Source organism: Meleagris gallopavo, chromosome Z (genome assembly GCF_905368555.1).
Source record: "Meleagris gallopavo chromosome Z, MGAL_WU_HG_1.1, whole genome shotgun sequence".
NCBI classification, from domain to species: domain Eukaryota; kingdom Metazoa; phylum Chordata; class Aves; order Galliformes; family Phasianidae; genus Meleagris; species Meleagris gallopavo.
In genome coordinates this window covers 51318854-51340589 of record NC_139435.1, presented here as the reverse complement: position 1 = coordinate 51340589, position 21736 = coordinate 51318854, and the positions used below count along the sequence as shown (strand labels likewise).

Here is a 21736-nt window from a genome sequence, read left to right as displayed (position 1 = left end):
TTGCTCACAGTCCAATTTAGACTGGCCTTGTGTGCTTCCAAGGAGGGGGCATCCACAACCCCACTGGGCAACCTGTTCCAGTGTCTCACCACTGTCACAGTAAATTATTTCTTCCTGATATCTAGTCTAAATCTACCCTCTTCCAGTTTAAAACATTTTCCCTCATCATGTCGCAACACGCTCTTATGAAAAATCCCTCCCTAGCTTTCCTGTAGGCCCTTTTCTGGTACTTGAAGGCCACTATAAGGTCTCCTCGGAGCTTCACACTCCTCGGAGGGAATGTGCTCCAGCCTTCTGATCATTTTTGTGGCACTCCTCTGGATGTGCTCCAACAACTCCGTGTCCTTGTGCTGGGGGCTCCAGAACTGGATGCAGTACTACAGGTGGTAGCAAGGTAGAAGGGACAATCAGACAATCATCCCCAAGATCAAAGCAACTAGGATTAAGGATGAGAGAAACCAAAGATTTACCATGAGTGATGTTTGGATTTGGGGCTGAGTAATGGGCAGGGAGGCTGGCTAGACCATAAGGCAACATGTATGGTGAGAGCTGAGACACTGGTCCCAAATAAGAGGTCATTATATAGGACTAGGAGCCAGGGCATGTCCAGAGAGTGAAGTCTGCCATTCTGCAGAGGCTGCAATGAATTTTAATGTTTCCCACCCATTGAAAATGTAAGCAAATTAATGAGCCCTAATGGTGATGTTACCAAGATGACAGCTCTAAGGCATCACGTCACAAAGCTTTCCTTCCCTACATGAGTCACTGCTCTCATAATGGGAGGTCTAAAGCCAGATGAAAACGCAGAGTGGCTGTTCTAGCCAAAGGAGTCTCTCATTGAAAAGCAATAGGAAAGCCATCATCTGAGTCCAAACATCAGCAGAGGATTTCAGGCACATCTCATTGGGCAGCAAGCCAGCATGCAAGCTGTTGCAAGAAGTAGAAATCTTTCTTTGTTATATTCCTGGCACAAGTGTCTCTGCCAGGTCCCCAGAGCCTTGGGCTGGCATTCATCCCCTTGCCCACAGCTGAGGAGCCAGTATGGGGGGTGCATGTCTTTGCAGTCAGAGTCCAAGGGCACTGAAGCAGAGCAGGACAGTGGTTGCACATCAGATTTTAAATGACTTAAATCAAACTAGCTCTTATTTTGTCTGCTACTAAAATGCTGCCATGGGGGATAGAACCTGTTGCACATAGAACATCTGCTCCCAGACCCATGTGGGAATGGACTCAGTGCATTGGTTCAGACCCATGTCCAAATGGACCTGTACTCAAATGGACCTGTCTGCTAGGCCTGGCAGGCAGCAAGAAAACAAATTACATGAAACAAATCTGCCATGTGATAACAGGGCTGAGTCTTGAAGATTGAACAAGGGTAGAAATTACATGCACTACTGTTCTTGGAAACACTTGAGTTTTTATATAATTATCAGTAAGAAAGATATCTTTTATGCTTGAATCAGAACTACACCTTTTGACATTAAGAGAAAAGAGAAAAACAAGCAGAAATCTCCTCTGCAAACAATCCCTTCTAAACATAGGTAAGATTTCTATAATTACTCATTCTTTTTTCTATCTTCTACAGTTATCATCACTTCTTTGTGCTGGGGCCACAGAGAAGTCATTTAAATTCTTTCCACAGTCACAGAAATTGGCTAGCTGAAACTGCTTGATTTTTTTTTATTTTTTTATTTTTTGGTGAAAAACTTGAAATCCTTGAACATGGTTCTGCCTCCATCTGATACCATTAACTACCATTATCTATCTCCTGACTTTACCAACAACCTCTGCCTCTTAAGCTCTCTGTGTGAGTAGAGTGAAGCTAGCCCAACACTTTTCATTCATTGCTTATGTCCTATTTTTACAGTAAGATTTTGTCATGTTTATCTAAGAGGTTCTGTAATTGAACAAGAGAGCAAAACAGGTATTAGGTAAAGTCAGAGAAGGAGATGGAAAAGAAAAACCTCAGGCTGAATTTTGAGATAAGAAAATGGATTACCCAGACATATCTCTGCAGTCCTGTGCAAGGGAAGAGAAATAAATGAGCATCATTGTGCAAAATGAACCATCCTTACAGGGCTCATCTTCTTGTTTGGAGCTCCACCTCGTGGACATTGGTCACCGGCGGGGGTCACTGGTGAGGGACGGTGGAGTCCCAAATTTCCTAGGCAGATCTGGAGCCTAACCAGGTTGTCAGAGACACGGATACTTTGCAGTGATCTCTCCTGTTCTTTCTTTTTCCTTCTTGTTCTTTCTCTTTTTGCAAAGAAAGTTCATGCGTAGGCTGTGTTTGCACCAGGAAGTGTACAAAGTATGAGAGTGGAAATCTGTAGAAAATAAGGCATTTTTGATTAATCAAGTTCAGAATTCAGGACAGAAACACAAAATACTTGTGACTGATACTGGCTTGTGGGCATTATGGCTATGTTAAAGAAACCCTGCACTTGTGAGAATATGTCATTCAATTCTGTGGACTAAGCCTTGTTAAGGCATAGTCAAGCTGAAACTGTAATTATTTTATAGAACTTCTAAACTGAGCCACACTAAAATATTTAAAGAAAGAAAAAGGGAAGTAGCTTTCCCTCTACAGCACTGATGAAGATGCAGGAGCTAAGAAATTTATATGTTAAAATGGAGTTGTGGCAAGTACATAGAACAGATCTGGCTCAAAATTTCTGGCTGCCATTCCCTACGAAGAAGTCTTCCAGACTACAGTGTTTGGAGAAGATGCTGGAGCAGAGTTCACCAAAAGCCTGTGCACTGTCTGAAAGCCAGATTCTTGTTTCGCCATGTAATATAGATCTGTGTAGATACAGACCAAGCACTAAACAAGTCCTTTGTTGAACAGCCAACTGGACAATTTCCAAGATGCTCTAAATGATCAGATGAAACAAGAACATCCTGTTGAGTGCCTTATCAGATAGGCAATTTCCCCCTTGATTTGGCAGCCTTGAGCTGTCCTCTTCAAAGCCTGCAGAGCTAGTGGTTCCAGCACGGGACCCAGGGGCATAAAACATCCAGATCACAGTTATTGGTATTGCCCATTTACTTACATTGCAAACTTTCTTCTGAAGGGAAAAAAAAAAAAAAAAAAGCTAAGAGATGCTAAAGCTACAATCTTTCTTGCTGGTTTTCAAAGTCTGGATGCAATCTCTTCTTCAATTTCCCTCAATTAACTGAGGAGGTAAACTACTCAAACCTTGAAGATGTAACAGCAGACCGTTGGCCCCAAAGAAACAAAACCTGGTGCTGAGAATCGAGTTTCAGAACGAAATGGTGTTCGTTCTGACATGCTGAAGCTCCAGTCACATTTCCATTCATTCCGTTGCTTTTTAAATCCTACCTTATGCTCCTCATTAACATGAGGGATGTGTACCTTCTAGTATGCATGATCGATGCAATCGATACGAACCAAATGCCTGTTGCAGTCCAAACGCTCTAGAGGGCACCCTGCTCTCAGAGCACCTCTGCCTGAGAGCTGCCTGGCCCGCAAGCTTCTCGTGTAATGTTACCCTTCCTCAAGTGTGGGGACATTCCCCACTGCAGAGTCCTGCACCAGTCCTTCCTTCTGAGAGATATCAGCTCCCCGTGGCCTAAAAGGCGAGTATTACAGCAAAAACTGTATTTCCAATTATGACTTTTATCACTAACATTGTTTAATGTTTTAAACGGCGTCAAGGAGCAGAGCAGCTAGAGAACAGCCTGAAGCACGGCCACCTGCCTGAACATGGCCAGGGCTGGAGGGTGGCCAGACCATCGGCCTGGGGGTGCAAATCAGGATTAGGCTCAAGAGAGGGAACTGGAGCTATCTCAGAGTGCTTTGAGGATGACTGAAGTGGATATCAGCGCTGATTACCAAGCTAAAAGCAAGTAGAATAGTGGTATGTAAGCCTTCAGTTCCATATTGTGTAAGTATCCTATAAACCAGATTTCATTCTTCCAAAACATACAGCCATTCTCTTCATCACTTCTTATTCTTAATAATCCACTTTGCCAAGAATAGGCGCCAATGTGGCCAGCCTGGCTAGCTGGCTAAGCCCAGGGTCCTATTTTGCATGCAGAGCAGAGCTGTGCTAATGAAGAAGAGCAATCAGCTGCAGGAGTGGTCTCTAGGGCGGACCACTGGTATAACTGGGATGCCTTCCAACAGCACGTGTGTGCACCATGCCTTACCACTACAGTTAGGGTCTGGGTTAGGATTAGGATTTATAGTTAGGGCTAGAGTCTGGTTTAAGGTTACTGTTTTGGTCAGAGATAGAGACAGGGATAGGGTGAGGGCTAGGATTAAGTTTTCCTTTAGGGTTAGGTTTAGATTTAGGACTAGGATTAAGTTAGGGTTAGACTTGCAGTGGAGATTAAATTTAGGGTTAAGTTTAATGTTTGGGTTAGGATTAGGAGAACATTGGGGATAAGTTTAAGGTTAATGTTAAGTTTATTGTTAGGTTAGGTTTAGGATAGGGATAGGATTCAAGTTAAGGCTTTGTCTGGATTTACTTCAGAGTTATGTTTGGGCTCTATGGCTTCCTTAAGGTTTAGGATTTAGGTTTAAGTTTAGGGTTATGTTTAGGGTTAGAGTTAGGATTAGTACTTGAGTTAGAGTTAAGGCATGAGTTAGGGTTAGAATTTAGCTTTAAGGTTGAGGTGTAGGATATTTTTAGGGTAAGGACTTAGGTTTAGAGGTAGTATTATGTTTTTTGTCAGGATTTAGATTTTAGGGTTTTCTGTTTAGGTTTTAGGGTTAGGGTTAGGGTTAGGGTTAAGGCAGGGGTTAAGATTTGGTTTAGGTGTTTGTGTAGTGGATAGGATTAGGGTTGCTAAATTTAGGCCTAAAAAAAGTGGTTTGTTGCAAAGTTTGGAAACAAGGTCTGGCAGGAATGTCCGTGGTCTGGCTGGGAGTCTGTTCCAGCATTAGGAAGGCTGCCTGATTGCCAGCCCCTTGCTCTGACCCCAAGGCAAGGCTTCCTTCCCCAGCAGCATGCAGATCACTCTGCTCAGGTAATGCTTGGTTTGGCCATGGTCCTGTGAAAGCATTTGCAAGGCCAAGTGAAATAATTTAGGAGAACTGTATTTGGCCATTCCACTGCATTTATGGCTGGCAGATTAGAATTCAGGTTTAGTCTGGTCAGTGCAGTTTTGTGTTTTGAGCAGTTTTGTGTTAAGAGACAGTTTTATTACTTGTAATTAAGTAACAGCTGGATGTTTGCTGGCACTTGTTTACTGTCTGGAAGAGGCAAGGAACAGCCAAGTGAAATGAGTCACAGGCAAACATGAGTTTGACCATTTATCCTGGAAGTATAATTTTGATCTCAAATCTTATCACTTAAAATTTAAACAGTCCCTAGAAATACAGTGAATCTAGAATCCATGATGCTGTTGTCTTTAAACCAATTTGCCAGTATGAATTCATTTCATTTTCTGGGCAAGATGAAACTTTAAAGTGACTTTGATTTTTTTCTTGGAAGAAAGGAACAGAAGCTAAGCAATAACCAATAGTTTAAAATTTCCCAGACAGTAGGGGAATATTAAATCTGAAATTCCAAGCCAGCCAAGCTTTTGTCTTTGAAAAGCCACAAGGACAGGCTGGTGCTGGGGAAGAAGCAGGCCTTGTCATACCACCAGCAGCAGGAAGCAGTCTGGGCAGTCATGGTGGAGGTACAGCTGTCCTGAAGTGTTCTTTTCTGTGAAGAAAACAAACATGAGTTGGTATGCCATACATGGATAAATAGTGAAGCAAAGAATTCACTGAATAAAAAGTTCTCTTGAAGTCTTCCTGAAAAGCTGAGATTCCTTTTTTTTGGCTTTTTTGTTTGTTTGTTTTTTTTTTTTTTTTTTTTTCTTTTTGAAACATGAGAAACTCAGCATAAAAGTAACTATTCCCCTCAGCAGAGCAGTAGAGGAGTCATCAGATGGCACGAAGCAAAGTGAAAGTCAGACTTGTTAGTCTCCTTTGCCTTTGAATTGGATGAGTGCATTAATCCAGCAGTAATCCAAGTGGCATCAGAATCCCCAGGGAGAAAACCTAGCCCTGGCCAGGCAGAACTCTGAAGGAAAGCTGCAGCTCAGCTTTTATTCTCCAACAAACGATACAGAAGTAGTAAGCCTGTTATACTGGAAAGTCACCCTGTATTTCAGGGAATATACAGAAATAATAATAACTTCTGGGGAAGACAGCTATCTTGCTTATATCTGTGTAAGAATGCAGAAAAGTTGCAGGTGCAGAAAACAGAGCTCATGGATGGACAGAGAGTGATCACAGAATCACAGAATCGTAGGGGTTGGAAGGGACCTTCAGACATCATCAAATCCAACCCTCCTGCCAAAGCAGGTTCTCTACACCAGGATGTGATCAGATATGTCAGGAGCCCAGCACAACTCTTGCATTCCTCAGCCAGATTCAGAAATTCTACAGAAATGCTGATACTGGAAAGTTGCAGCAAGACAAGTGGAGAAGCCTTTCCGAGCATTATTTACTGTACTAGATACAATGCATTTATTTTATAAGATCCTGAAAAGTCTATTAAAAAGTGGTAGATTTTCTAATGACAGGGCAAATTTCAAATGGAGTTTTTGCTACCTCTTGCCCACAAAGTCCACTGTGCAGGAGATGAAGATCTGTGAGGAACCTGGCTCCATCAGCTATGGTGCTCATGAAACTGCTCTTTCTTTAAGCACAGCAATTTCACAGAATACACAGGGTATTATTATGAGGGAAAGGATGCATTTTAGTTAAATCCTTATCTTACTAAGAAAAATGAGTTTGAGCAGAGCCTTTCCATTGGGAATTTAATTAGAGTTTTAAAGCAGTTTTGAGAAAGAGATCAACTTCACTGTGTTCACCCAGATGCACAAGGCATGGACAGTTCTCTGTAGCTCCCTGTGTTCAGAAGGCTTCTTCCTCGATCTGCCCAACCAAAGTCCTGACTCAGTGGATATACAGAATACATCTACAACTTGAAGCATGATTAAAATGAGAAAAAACCGGATTCCAGATCTGGCACAGGTTAATATGAGTTCGGCAAGGCAGCTGTGTCACATCTCACATCCAGGTGCCAGGTGGACAGGGCTGCCTGTGTGCTTACAGTGACAGAGAGGAGGCTTCTGAAGATTCTGTTGATAAGGAATCCTTTGAGGTGCTAGACTTTGAACTTAACATTTTCAAGAGCTCCACTTTTTGTTTTCAACTCTTTTGTCTCTAGATTTGGTTGTATATAACTGGAGTCTGACACTTCCTGTTTCAGAGTATCGTGTCCACCACCTTTACACCTCATGGTCATTAACCAGATTTTTTAGTGTTTTCTTCACTTTGTAAATGTGGAGCTTAGACACCCTCAGCTCATTCTTACACAGATTAATTCAAAAGAAATGTCCTTTACTTAAATACCTCATTATAATTCCTTGTGTGACTGGCTTCTTGAGAAGAGGGAAATGGAAAGCTGAACATTGTGATAATTTTGTAGTGGATTTGCAATATTTTTACAGCCATTTTACAAACTATGGCATAAGAGACGCATGTATCCTTTTATCTCACCATGCTCTGATCTTTAAATCACAGCAATAACTTCTAATGGAAAAAGTTTTGGAGGCAGAGTGCTAAAATGAGCCCTACTGTTGCCATGAGTCCTTCCTTTGCAATAGCACAGTGATGGGGCCAAAGCACTTTTTCCTCTGCTAGTGCTCATGCTCCTCGGCTCCTCCTGTTCCTAGGCAGAGGCTATGCAAGACTTGACAGATCCTCATCTAGTAGCTACTACCTGGACTTTACACACACCTTCTTTCAGGGCAAGCAGAGGAAGGAGAAAGCCTTGTAGCAAGGATCGCTGCTGATCAGATAGAAAAATGGGAGCAAGTGGGCAGCAAGATATCGGTCTCAGTATAGGCATGGAAAGTGTTCCTGCAGCCAGAGGCTCACAAAATCAACCCGAATCCACACTGTGACACGTGCTGATGCCAACCTGACAGGTGTGCATCTGATGAGGACCTCCTTCAGCTCCACAGATCTGCATCTCACTCAGCATCAGCCTAGAGGCTCTGCGGCACGCCTTGTAGTGTTTCTCAGACACTGATTGCACTGTAGCCTGAGCATCCTTTTTGTCCACGCCTATTTTCAAGTGCCTGACTTTCACCTGCTCTTGAGAGAATTTGGCATTTGGTTCAGGAGTGAGCAGTTGCTAATGAAATGGAGCCGTGCACTCTGTACTCTATCTCATTTTTCACGTTTCCTACCCTAGTTTACCTAATTTGATTGCTTTCATTCTGGACTTTACTAACAACGTTTCTGAAATTAACTATGAAAGAAACTGCCCATGTACTGAAGGAGTTGGACTCTAACCAGCTTCAGACGCTGCACCAAAAGTATATCATGCCCCATTTGGTAGAAATTCAGACAGTAATTCTTCCAGCAGTTGAGGTGTAAATAGAATATCAGCTTACCTCTGTAGATAGAAATCTAAGTACATATGTACTTCACCAGAACCATCAGCCTTCAGTCCAAACCGTATAGAATAATCTAAGGAGCAAGAAAAAGAAAGTAAAGAGAAAATTAAGTTAATGTCCTTGCAATAGTTATTTTTAAAATCTGCACTTCTGTAGCTAAGATATCTACCTGACAAGAAGCTATGATTCATTGCATTAATAGTGTACTCTCTGGCTAATTTTCTGGAGGATTTTTGCTTTGCAGTCGGTTCAGTCTGCATTATTGTCAGCCTTCCCTGAGAGCACAAAAGACTGGTTGCAGAAGAGGCATTATGCTATATACTGCATATTAAGAGTATTGCAGCTAACACAAATACCAATAATACCAATGCATAGCTGTTCTTCGTTATAATAGCAGAACCACAGAATCTTTTAGTCTGGAAAAGACCTTCAAGATCACCAAGTCCACCATCAACCTCATATACCAATCTCCACCACTAAAACCCTTCGTGCCAGGTCCATGCATCACTGAAGTACTTCTGGGGGTGGGTGGGGGACTCCACCACTGCCCTGGCAGCCTGCTCCAGTGCTTGACTACTCTTTCCTTGGAAATATCTTTCCTAACAACCAATTGAAACTTCCTCTGGCACAATTTGAAATTATTTCCTTGCATCCTAGTATTATTTCTTGGGGTATTTTCCTGTGTCTGCTAGTCAGATCAATGGTACTTCAAGACAGGGAAGAGCGCAGAGAGAAACATGACTTAGTTCATGTTTCCAGCTGGTATTGCTCAAACCAGTTCAGCCCTTTTAGTGTTAATAGAAGGCAGAGTAAGAGCCGAGCGACTGGAAGCGTCACTCTGGCTGAACCCTGCTGAGGACAAGCCTAATTACACAGTGTTTAAAATGGTGTCACAGCATCCTGCGTATATCAGGGCTTCTCAACTTGCTGACAGCAGGGTTTTAGCTTTAAATATCCCTTCTGTAGAAATGGCTCCTGCAGTCCCAGTACGCAATTATTTCTGACATGTCACACATACTATCATCACCTTATTGTATTAAATCATTTCACCTATTAGAAATGATGCTCCAAACGTATCTTAAAAGTTTTCTTTATTTAAGCAAAAGTTTTTGTTTTTAAAAACAATAATGGATAATTAAAAATTTGGTAAGTCAACTTCAGTGAGGCCACTTATTCTTTTAACACCTAAATAAAACAATAAAATTAATGTAGTGACAAGACAGCCATCAATGCAGTTAAATGTAGGATAGTATAAGTAGAAAACTAGTGGTATTTTTTTCTCTTTATCTTATAGATGAGTCCACATATACTTACCTGGATATAGATATGGATGTAGGTAGAGATGTAAATGCATGCATGTTTTTTCTAGATTTGTATTTAGTGCCACATTAATAATGGCAGTATAAATACTGCCATCATAAATACAAATACAATTCACTTTCACTGGAGTTGAGCAACATCTATTTTCTCAAAAAGTGTAATTTTAAAATGAAGCAAGAGGAAATAAAAACTTGTTTTGGCTGCACCTTTCAAAATTGTCAGCAGTGTGCACCATCTGCAGGTCTTCCTGATTTCATAGGATTTGGTAGGCATAAATAAAATTTGTTGTGAACACAAATTTAGCAGCCCACCATCCAACTCATCCTGAGCACATGGACTTCCAGACCTCCCCAAGCAGCACTGAGTTTGCTGCAGGATATGCAGAGAAAAGAATTAACTGTGTGGAATCCTTTAATCTTCTATAGCTTTTATTTGAACCTGTCTCCTCCAGGCAGTTTCCAAATTCTGCTGTTCATCTAGTGATCCTTTAATGACAATTGAGTGTGCCTTCGCAAGCCCTTGCATGCGGATATGCACTTACAAGTGGGATGCTGCTTAACACCAAAGAGCTACAGCCACTGCAGCATGGAACAGAGAAGTGCCTTGTCCCTGCCATGTTCATCATCACAGAATGAGGCAGCTAATATTTAGAGATCAGTCCAGCAAATGATTTTAGGAGCTACTTCTCCTGTCGGCTTTTAGACAGAAACCCTCATTGACAGTGAAGTCAGTGTAATGATTTTTACAGCCAGGATTTTTGTTATGATCACTTCTGACCCAGACACACAGATTGTTCATCTTTTGTGATAAAGTTGAAATGCAGAAATCCCTGAGGGAACATTCTTTATGCAGTTTAAGTCTCTTCTATCCTTTTTTGCTTACATTGTTACTTTTTATTTACAAATACAAGCCAAGCTCCTATTTTAGCCAGCACATGTAAATATTTGCACAGAGATTTACCTTTCTTTAACTAAATAAATATAGGGTTTTTTTTTTTTACATCGAAATAAAGTCCCATGGCCTTCCTAAACCTTTCTGTCTATGCCAATTAACTTTATTGCAGATTAGGATCATGTTCCTGAGTCTTGATTGAGTTTCATTAACATTTAACCAATTTAAAGGAATGCAAATTGGAGTGTACTCTTTATCCCTACTCTCACATGTTGTATGTCTGGTTTAGCTGAGTTTGCTGCTTGCTCTTCAGGGATCTGATCTTTCAGCATTTTCATCTAAACAGCATTCCTTTTCCCAAGCACTCAATAAAATCCTTCTCCATGGGGAGCAGGAGTCAATAGGGTCTTCAAGGAAACAAAACAAAGAAGTGACCATGAAATGAATTTTCTGCATGGACCTCTGACACATCTGAGGAGCCATCTGGCATTGAGTTCGCACCTAGAGCAATTTGATAGGGATGGTGGTGAAGTGAAGCTGGAAATTCTGTAATTTATATTCACAGGCCTAATCCAACCATTAGCTCCTTTGAGTAGCAGCATGAGAATGACATCCAGTCTATTTAAGATACCTTCTTTGACCAACTCTTGAGAGCTGGCAAAATTAGCATTCTTGTCTCTCTTTGTTACTGGTGACTTCTGTAAGGCACCAACAACCCTCCCTGATGCAGCAAAAGGAGAAAAGGGCAGGAAATTAAGTCTAAAAAAAAAAAAAAAAAAAAAAAGAGCTGTCAGCAGGAAACCTCCTAGCTTTTTAAAGGCTAGGTTCCATAGAGGCGGAGAAAAAAGAAAAAAGAAGTAAGTACAGAAATGTTTTCATGTCCTCAGGCAGAGGACTGAAAAGCCAACTGGGCTTTGAATAACTCCTTCAAAAGTAGTTTTCAGTTTTTCAGAACTACAAAGTGTTGCTTTCCCCCACCCAGGTGGTGTGTGAAGCAGCAATACATAGCAACTCATGAGATTCACCATTTGCAGCTGGAAGAGCTGAAATGCAGTAACATCCTAATTGTCCAGAACTGTTCACTGCTGGTCTGTGAAGGGAAATAAAGCACTGCAGGTCTTCCGTGGCAGTGCAAAGGAGTGAAGTTTCAAAGTTTCAAAATGTAATCTCATAAATGCAAAACTGAGCCCTCACTTCAGCCGTAACACATCACAAGTTGGAAAATGAAGTCATGTATAGTAACAGAAGAAATGTTTATGGATCCTGTTATAAAGCCTGAAAACCAGCATGGTCTCAGAATATTAAAAAAAGCCCAAGATCTTCTCAGTGCATGATGTGTCATTCTGCCAGGTCTCAGCACAGGCAATGGTCAATTTCAGTTTTTCAGTTTTTCAGGGCCTTGAGGTGGATTCCCTTCATTCTCTGACAAGGATTTCTTTCATGACCCTTTGTAAGTAGGGAGCTGTTCTGCCTCTACTGTGAACATCCATTAAAAATGAGAACACATTTTAATAATTTTAATACTCAACAGGAGCCTGCACGCCATGCTCATAAAAATCTGCGTCAGCGGAGGTGAACCACTGTTTTACGGCTACTGTGACAACATTGTTGCTAGGAATTTGTTGCTGGTGCAGTCCTCTTTCATTGACACAGACAGATGGAAGTCAGAAGGCACCGAATTCAAACTTTGTGGTGAGCGTGCTAGGACAGAGCATCCAAGACTGACAGTGTGCTCCATGGTCTTCAAAGTAGTATGGGGCCTGGAGTTACTGCACTGCAAGAGAAATGTCTTTTTCTCTGGGCTGACTCTGGAAGTTCACCAGAGCCTTCAGCTCACTCGATGCAATGGAGCAGTCAGAGTTGATGGTTTGTCCAGTTTCCAAGAAATTCAGAAGGACCATACCTTTCCCATTACAAAAGACAGTGCACATCACTGTACCCACTGAGTGCTGAGTCTTGAACATTTTGTTCCTTGAGGAATTCACATAACACCGCTCCATGGGCTGCTGTTTTGACTCCGGCTTATAGCAGTGACACCACTTGTTGCCAGTAATGTTGACTTCAGCCTTGTTTTGCTTCAGTAGGTACTGATGAGCTTGTATATTGACTTCTTTCTGTTCCTGTGTAAGCATTTGTGGAATCAACCTGTAGCAAACTTTGTGATATTCCAGTGTTGCCACCATCATTCTAAGTGCACTGAAGCCAAAATTAAGCAGCATGCACAGTGCCCTGGTCGTAATCTGCCAATTTGTGCAAATGAGCTGATTGAGACACATGGTGTGACAGCTGTGTGTGTGGCCATCTAGAAGATGGCTTGTTGTATGGGGCTGCTGAATCACGGCCTGAACCTTTGATTGATCACCTGAGGCAAGCAATGAGCAACAGGAGCAGGCAATTCACCTGTGCTGCAGGAAGGGGTGGAGCTGGCTCCACCTCTCCTAGACCCATTTAAGAGCTGACTGCCAGTGGGAAAGGATCTCTCTGGAGATCTGCTCCATCAGGAGTTCATCTTGTGAGCCCAGGACAGGGTGAGTGACTTTCTCTCATTTCCTCTAATATAAATTATATTAGCCAAGCTCCTGGACACACGCACACAGACACACGCACACAGACACACGCACACAGACACACGCACACACACACACACACACCCCACCCCCCTCCCCTCTCTCTCTCCCCCCCCCCATCTGTATATCCATTGATTAAACACTTGTCTTTCATATTGCTGTTATCACTGCTGAAACACATCACAGATCACCTCTCTGTGTTCACATCCACAGTTTGGACACCATAAACATTCAGCAGTAATCGATGAAAGTCAGTGTGCCACTTTTTCCACATGGAGGAATTCAGTTCCGCATCTTTGCTTCATCAGCACTTCTATGTTGGATACCATTCTGTCAGACTGCCCCCTGCTGCTATCTGTCACACAGCAACAACATGCAATGGGATATTAGTAGGAAGGCTCAACCTCTATTGCCAACATCATAAAAGTGGAGGCAGTATTTTTGGAGCAGTCCTTGTAACTAGTAGAAGAGTGTTCATTTAATGCGAAATCACTAATTATTAGAATACTATTTATTTATTTATTATCACTACCTAGTGCAGTAAACTTACTAAATACTTAGCCATACAAGATGAGAACAATGAGCACGATGCAATTCAGAGTCCAAGGCTCTAAGCAGAGCCATAAGGAACAGCTTATTTTTGTAATTAACTCCTCACTCCCCTCTGTTTATCTACCTAGATCTATGTATTTCTTTCCTATGAGTTGTTCTACACTTTTCATTCAGCTACTACCTTCACAAGAGGGAAGATTGCAATCAAGAATAATCAACACAAGTGCTTACCAATATTTCTGTGGTGCGGAGCCTGATCCTATGATCATTCTGGGTATATTTTGACTTACCCACACTGGGCTTGTAGCAGCTGATATTATCTCACTGAATTTAATATACTTTCCAGCATGGAGAAAGATGGAGTAAGGATAAAATCAAAGAAGTTTTGATTGAGCTTCCAAACCTCACAATTCACATTTCATTTAAGCTTTAGATGAACCCTGGAAAAAAGAGTTGTGTCACAAATTGCTATATTTTGCTTGTGCCAAGATCTTAAAGCCACCACTGTGTACTCTGAACTTCTGTAAAATATTTCAAACAGATAATATCATTTGCTTGTCAACATCTCTCTTGAAGTGGATATCTTTTTATGTATGACTTTCTGTTAGGTAGTGTATTCTTGGTTCTGAATTACTGCATGGGAGCATGAAATGAGTTGTGCAGAAGCAGTCAAAAGTTTTCACGGTTATTCGTGGAATGCTCTTAGGAAGAGAGTTCTTTCTCCAAAAGGTCTTGTTTCAGAGACCAATCTGGCACTGAAACAGGCAACACAGAAGCAACACTCCAGTTTCTATTTTGTGCTCTTGCCATGACTTGCTCACAGCGCTGGCCTAATTGTGATTCTGAGTTCAGCTGATTTGTGGTGGGGTCCCACTAAAATAATTAGTCCATTTGACACCCAGTTTCTCAGTTTCCCCCACTGAATAAATGACCACCAACATGCTCTTAGCTTCTAGATGTTCATTACTGTAATTACTCTTTATGATAAAGACTCTACAGAAGAACAAAGACGGGAAATACTTAATTCCGCAAATATCACTCCATGCGTTGGTCTTACAATGACATGCTTTCCAACTCCAGTAGTCTTTAGTGTGCAAGTGTATCTAAAGGATCTAATTTTGTTGTTCCCAACAAAATGCGAAATGATAACCTGAAAGATTGCAATCATGCAAACACAGTTTTGCTTGTCATGACTGTAGGACAGAGGCTTGTGCTGGCTTGCTCTTACCCCATTATAAATATCTATCAATATTATTTGTGCCTGAGGGAGACCCGTCCTTGTACATGTCTGGCAACTTGATCTGGCTATAAACTTCCCAGATTTTTCAATTTCTGAAGTGAAGTGACTGTTTGCCTGCTGTAATCGAGATGGTTGGAGGTGAGAAGGGACCAATTCCCTCTGTGGGACTTTAGTGCTTCAGATGTGAATGGAGGTCTGCCAGCATGGCTTGGTGTAACTATAAAGCTGTTTGTGCCATGGGTCAAATTCATCACTGGAGGAAAGAAGAGGCAAAGGCTTGGAGCTGCTGCAAGGAGCCCTGACTAAAGCTGTTTCTCACCTCCCTAAGCACCCTACAGCTGTGCCCATGTTCTGTGGGAGCTCTGCACCAAAGGAACCCAGGCAGAGGCCAAGCACAGTTCAGCTATTGTTAGTTGCTTATGTCTGCCTATACAGTCAATGGAAACAAACAATGTATACACTATACATTTAAGTCCAACTTGGTTGAATTGTTTTGAGATTATGAAAAAAGTTTTGTTTGCTTCTGCCTGGGTTTTCGGAAATGCATCTGTAGCCTTTTCAGCACACAGTATGTGCCTTTAAAAATGGCACATAGCATTTTGGCTCGGGATTTGATCTTCAGTGATGAAGTCCCTTCAGTTGATACGATGCATGTCATTGTTGCAGATGGACGAACTGAGCAGAACAGATGGGTTTCACATTGTTCATTCTGTATGCAGCAACCAATCCTTTCTGTAATACTGAATTGTGTGTGATGATAAAATAGGGCAAATAAAATCATAGAATCACAAGGTTGGAAATGACCTATAAGATCATCTAGTCCAACTGTCTTCTCATTACCACTGCTACCACAAGCTACTAAAGCATATCTCGCAGCTCCTCATCCAGATGCCTCTTGAGCACTGTCAAGGACTCTACAACCTCCCTGGGCAGCCATTCCAGTGCCTGACCACTCTCTGAGAGAAAAAGTTTTTCCTCATGTCTAACCTAAACCTCCTCTGGTACAACTTGCGGTCATTTCCCCGGGTCCTGTTTGTTGCCTGGGAGAAGAGGCCAAACCCCTCTTCACCCCAACCTCCCTTCAGGAAGTTGTAGAGTGCAATGAGGTCTCCCCTGAGCCTCCTCTTCTCCAGACTAAACAATTCCAACTCCCTCAGCCGCTCCTCATAAGACTTGTGCTCTAGAACCCTCACCAGTATCATTGCCCTTCTCTGGACACGCTCCAGGGCCTCAACATCTTTCCTGTAGTGAGGGGCCCAAAACTGAACACAATACTCGAGGTGCAGCCTCACCAGTGCTGAGTAGAGGGGGATGATCACCTCCTTGCTCCTGCTGGCCACACTATTTCTAATGCAGGCCAGGATGCCGTTGGCCCTCTTGGCCACCTGGGCACACTGTTGGCTCGTTAATAGTAATAATAACAACAATCACATTTTTTTAAGTGCATATTTTTTCTACTGTAGTGTATAAAAAAGGCAGAACTTAGTCATTCCAACTAGTTTGTTTTCCAGATAATGTGCCTTCCCAGAATATCTGAGCTCTTGAGAAGTGCCAATGAACTTCATCTCCATTCTGCCTCTGGAGGAGGCAGTGAGCAGTATTTTGATTCATAGACAGAGAAGCTGAGTCACTGAGAGTAAGCAATGCAATGGACTTAACATGTGATGTGAGTCAGAGCTGATACCAGAGTTTCAATTTCCCTTATACCAGTTACAAAATTACTCTTCCTCCTGAGCCTTGCCCCACTGAAGAAGGGACATCTGACCCCATGGCTGAAGAGACACATGGGACAGTCAAGCTTCTTTTAGAAGCTTTTCCTGCTTCTGTAAATTTGTAAATTGTACATGTCTGATGCAGTGGTTTTTCTCTCTCACCTGGAAATGGAGGATTATGAGTTTCCAGAATGAGCAGTTATATAATTATGACACAGACATCTGTATTTATCTACATATGAAATGAGTGCTCAGCTGATATGACTTGATTCAGATGAGTGTGGTAGATTTGAATTATTTATTGATTCTTTTTGTTAGTGGTGGTAATTGAAGACAGGAACAACTACATTTTCCTCGAGAGAAGGAGGATAGCTTGGAAGAATTCTAGGAAAAAGCAAGTTCCAAAAGAGATCTTAAAGAAAAGCAGCATCCTTATTGCTGCAGCACATTAAATAGACATAATCAACAGCAAGACTGCTTGATTTGTTATACAGTTAGAAGGCTTTTTAAGAATTATGGTCTTACTTTATCTTCCCACTTGCTTGAAAAATCTGCATGAGAAAAAGGAATTTTAATAAATTTTATTTTTGTGAACATTCAAAATGCCCAACAATACAAGGAAATAGATATATATATAAGATGGAATTTTTACATCTACTGTTCTTTTGTTGGCATTTTTATATAAATATTTTGGCAATTTAGTAATCTGTTCTGGAGATATATTCTTTTACTTTCTCCTAGTTCAACCCAGTTTGCTTTCAGCTGATGATGTAAAGAACAAGTCTGGAAGATCTGGGAAGAGCTGCCAGCTGAGGCCACCCAGGGCCTCATCCAACCTGACCTTGACTGCCTCCTGAGGCACTGCATCTGGGCAGCTGTGCCAGGGCTTCACCGCACTGAGTAAAGAATTTCTCCCTAATAGCTAACCTAAATCTCCTTTAGTGTAAAATCATTCCTCTTTATCCTATCACTGTCAGATCATGTAAACAGTCAGTCTATTTACCACTTACAGGTTCCCTTTAAGTCTTGAAAGGCCACAATGTGGTGTGCTGTGCTGAGGTTTGCTGCGTCCTAGAGCCTTCTCTTCTCCAGACTGAACATGCCTATCTCCCTCTGTCTTTCTTCACGAGTTTTCATGCTGAAAACTGCTCTGTATCAGTGTTTGGTAAATCATTATTGTTGCTAATCTCCCACAGTGATAGCTTATAGTCCTAATTCTAGAAAAAAATGTTTATTAGCCCTGATATTTGTAATATTGTTATTATCTTAAGGCAAAAAAAAAATAAAAAATCAGAAGAAAAATCACGGAGTGAGGCAAAAGGTACAATAAAGCTACAAGAGCATGACCCATGATGTACCACTGAGGGCAGTCAAGGCAGTATTTTCCCTCTGTTTGTGGAGAGAGGTTGAAAGCAGAGATGCAGACAAATTAACAAGTTTTCCATGGGAGTATTTCCATCACGAAAGGGTGAGTAGGAGAGATCTGAAAAAGCTGCTGGCCTTCTGGTATTCTTACCAGATATAGAAAGCCCCCAGTTCTTTACTGTGAAAACAATTCCTAATATGCCCTTGTAAATCTTAGTTTTAGAAGGTAGTCCAAGGGTTAGGAGCAACATTTGAGAAATCTGTTGTGTCTTCACAGGCTTAGAATTTGCAAAGCTTTTATTCAGAAACCAAACAGTTTGCCCACAGAGACACCAAGGCCTCACTTTGCTCAGCACTTGGCATAATTATACCTGAGCAGGTCAAACTGGAAAAGACAGGTACTCTTCTAAGCTCACATCAGTGATGCTTCACACATTCTGCCTCCACGGTTCATCACACCTCTGTACAAGCAAGCCATTAATCCTCTATGCCATCTCAAAAGAAGTAAATTGGTATTAGCTTAAACCGGTTGCAAAGCAGATGAAACAAAATGGAAAGAAGGCAGATGATTTAAATTTAGATGAAATCACCCAGTAACAGCAGTTGTATGTTTTTCCAAGGACAGGCAGCACTCAGACCTCACCAGCCCTGAGGTGCATGCCCTCCTGAGGAACCCCTCCACTTCTGCCCCGTCACATTATTTGAGGTGACAGCTTTCTCACCTGCATGTAACTTGTGAATGAAGCACCTGACTGCACCCGTGCACACCAGTCTGAAATAGACCTGTGTCACGTGGGTTAAGGCCATGAGCTTTCCTGCATAAATCATTCTAGAAAGCCTGTTTTCAGTGGAAGCAATTTAACTACCAGGGGTGTCTTACTTGAAGTACTTAATTACACGAAGTAAGCTAGATAAAGCAGAACACATGGTAGTATGATGACAAGATAAGTTTTGACAATGCCAGTCTTGCATCTTGCTACTTATCGTTATTAGTTTGTATAGAATATCGCTCCACTTAAAATATTTTGCAGAATTATATAGCACACACACATGGATGTATCACTGGCAGACACCAGGTTCATCACTGTACATTAGAAACAGGGAAGAGGAAAATGAGCTCTGTATCAATGGTTTGCATTTGGACCTACCTTCCTTTCTTTCTCCATCAGTATTCTGATTACACAGCACACAGGATGCATTTCCACGAGGCACTTTGTGATTATCAATATTAATTGCAGCTGCACAGAGGAGAATTTGTTGTGGGCATTAGCAGCTGCTTTCCACATCATTAGCTGTTTTATCGCTCATGCTCACAAGTCTTGATGCACCTTGATCAGACTGTGACTAATATCTGCTCTTTAGCAAGGCATCTGTTTTTAATGAAACTTTAAAGGCAGTTAGTGACTCAGTGTGTCAGTGAATAGGCTTTGTACATCTGATGAGGAGTTAAAATCTTGCCTCTAGTGTAGTAAATGAAAAGGGTTTAATGGTCCCAGAACAGTCATCAATTACTTCTATTATCCCATGAATTATCTCGTACAAATTTCTTTGCATGTTTTGAGATCTGGTTCCTAAAAAAGAAAAGAACACCAGAGGATATTTTCCAGGCAGCAACATCTGCTTCAGGAACCAGCCCACCAAAAAATCCTGTGGCTGCTCAATGCAATGCCCATCCCATCACTGCTGATCACAGCATCTACAAAGCATTTGCAAAGAGTGGATCAGCAGTAGGCTGGGGAAGGTGAGAAGTCATAGAATAATAGAATCATTAAGGTTGGATAATAAGGTGGATTGTCTAGTCCAACCATCCACCTGCCAAGAATATTGCCCACCAAACTATGTCCCTCACTACTATGCCTACCCCTTTCCTCAAACACCAGTAACTCCACCACCTCTGTGGGCAGCCTTTTCCAGTGCATTACCACTCTTTCATAGGAAAAATTTTTTGAAATATCCAACCCAAACCTCTTCTGGTGCAACTTGAGGCCATACCCTCTTGTCCTATCTCTGTAACCAGGGAAAAGAGGCCGATTTGCACCTTGCCACAAACTCCTTTCAAATTGTTGTATATCAGCATCGCCTGCCCCTAATTTATGTAATTTATATGTCAGGAAAGGTTTTGGTGCAGGATGTGTCATTATTGCTCTTTTCCTCTGCACAGACATGAGTTACCCGTAAGGAAAATGGACATAAATGACAAGTGAGACCTCAGTGAACTCAAAACATGGCCTTGCAGTGCCACTGTTGGCAGATTTAGTTATCTCAGGAAGAAATGAACGTTTCTAGAAAATTAAAAGCATTGCTGGCATTTGAAAAGCTCTCTGCTCTGATGATGTCTTTCCCAAGTCTCATATTCACTGCATGCATTGCAAGCACATGGAAGTGAAAATGCACAGGAATCCACTCCTTTCCTTGCAACAGCCCTTCCAGGGATATTAGAACCTCTCATAAGTTTATACCCCCCCCCCCCCCAACCTTTTCTTTTAATTATTTTTTAATGACTAAAGAAAAAGTCTTTATATGCCTGGCATTATTCTATTGTTTAGTTTTTCCTTTTTAAAAATAGAAATACTGAAGTCTGGGTCTCCCTTTTTCTGCAGAACATAGAAGAATAAAGAATGTTTATTGTGATCCACAATAAACTTCAGTGGGATATAACCGAGCCATACTTCCATAGGGAAAACCGTATGCAGTACCACCACATATGGGTGAGCAGATATTTTAGGAAAGCAAATCAGATACAAAACTGAACTAAATGTCCTTTATTTCCTAAGTTCTGACTCCATTCTCTTTCACCATCACTGCAGTATTATTGGGAAAGTAACACAGTATAATACAGGAAATTACAGACAAGTAGAGCCTGCATTTCCAGCACTGAAAGAGAAATGGGACTGAGGTTTTCTTTACATAAAGAGAGAAAAGATTGATCCAATTATCACAATTATCTTTTTTTTCCTTTCTTTTTTTCCCATTTGTAGTTCTAATTTGCTGCCAGAAGGAAACAGAATGAATATGAAACTTGTTTTCCAACTGTGCAAAACGCATACTTGTCACCAATTTCTTTTCTTTTTCTGGTTTGGAATGATGAGATGAAAGATGTGTGGTTGTCACTCATAGAAGCACACATGCAGGTAACTGTCTGAGATGTAAAGCTGCTGGCTGAGATTTTGTTTTGACTTTCCAAGTCACAATACTCCCACGTAAAGCAAAACTGGTAGAGAAAATGTATTGCTAAGTCAGCCTGGGGAATGCCACAAAGAACTGCATGAGCTCTTCAATCATCTTCCTCCGTACGAAACAAACCGAAACAATTTCAGAAGCAATTTAAGCCAAGGGCAGAGCTGTGTATGCAGCTATTATGGTGCAGTGAAGTGATCTGTCCAAAGCACGGTGGTTCTGGGAGGTTGTCCTCACTGTTGGCAGGTCAAATCAGAGGAAGTGGCGGAGGGAGAGGAGCAGTTGATGGATGCGGAGGATGTTGTTGCTCAGCCCTCCTCCAGCGCTGGGCGAATGTCCCCAAGCCTGGTCAATTTCCAGGAAGGTAGAGAGCTCTCTGCAGCAATAACAGCTTGTACCAGGGCAGAGATGCGCAGGAACTGTACATGCCAGGCTGTCCCCAGCACGGCTGCTTAATGACAGTCAAATACATCCATTGT

General features: G+C 41.7%; 1 long non-coding RNA gene across 2 annotated transcripts; it reads right to left on the bottom strand.

Moving 5' to 3' along the window:
• Window positions 1–1409: 1409 nt before the first annotated feature.
• On the bottom strand, window positions 1410–19391 carry LOC146542274 (uncharacterized). Of its 2 annotated transcripts, XR_014880512.1 has the most exons (4): window positions 19229–19391; window positions 8431–8506; window positions 5614–5678; window positions 1410–2327 (listed from the first exon to the last, which is right to left on the bottom strand). It is a non-coding gene; the product is annotated as an uncharacterized LOC146542274 (long non-coding RNA). The 2 variants fall into 2 exon arrangements; XR_014880511.1 differs by lacking the exon at window positions 1410–2327 and having other exon boundaries at window positions 5279–5678.
• Window positions 19392–21736: the final 2345 nt, after the last annotated feature.